This window comes from Penaeus monodon, chromosome 24 (assembly GCF_015228065.2).
Source record: "Penaeus monodon isolate SGIC_2016 chromosome 24, NSTDA_Pmon_1, whole genome shotgun sequence".
Classification (NCBI taxonomy): Eukaryota; Metazoa; Arthropoda; class Malacostraca; order Decapoda; family Penaeidae; genus Penaeus; species Penaeus monodon.
The window spans coordinates 10,872,405-10,873,020 of record NC_051409.1 but is presented as its reverse complement, the minus strand read 5'-3'; the positions used below and the strand labels follow the sequence as shown (position 1 = coordinate 10,873,020).

Genomic DNA, 616 nt, shown 5'->3' with positions numbered 1-616 from the left:
TGATCCTAATAGTATGTATCAACAGCAGTAACAATAACATTGGGAGGGTTATATAAGAATGATATGCTTAGCAACAGTGAGATGAGATCATAAAAAATGGTAAAAAAAAAAAAATCAGTTTATAAAAAAAGTGGAAATGGGGGAAAGAAGACAAAAAGAAAGAACAACAAAGAACTTCAAAAGTAAATGCATCTAAAGGGTAAAAGGGAAAAATAAAGATATAAAAAGGGTAAATTTCCATTAACAAAATCTGTGAGTCTTGAGCTTGAGGAGTCTGATCCGCAGAGAGATTTTGCCTTGACGTTTCCGGGAGCTGTAAGGATATTTGAGGATATTTGGGAAGAGTTGAGATATTAGAAAGATAAAAGCAAAACCTACATGCATATCCTATAAAACTGATAATGATAATGATAAAAATGAAACTATAAGCTTTTGTAATGTCTGTTGCAAAGTAACGGGCATTACAAATTTCTTTTTATATGATACAAATTATCTACATACTGAGTGCATGCTGAGTAGTGTTAAGGCTTAAGATTTCTAAAAAGGAAATACTGTCGGTAAAAGCACCAAAGTGTAGTATGAGTAACATTTATTTAAATTAATTTTATCTTATCTT

General features: G+C 30.7%; 1 protein-coding gene across 1 annotated transcript in view; it reads right to left on the bottom strand.

Moving 5' to 3' along the window:
• LOC119588563 overlaps positions 1 to 616 on the bottom strand; it is a gene marked incomplete in the record, with an annotated part of 91,152 nt that overhangs the window by 11,106 nt on the left and 79,430 nt on the right.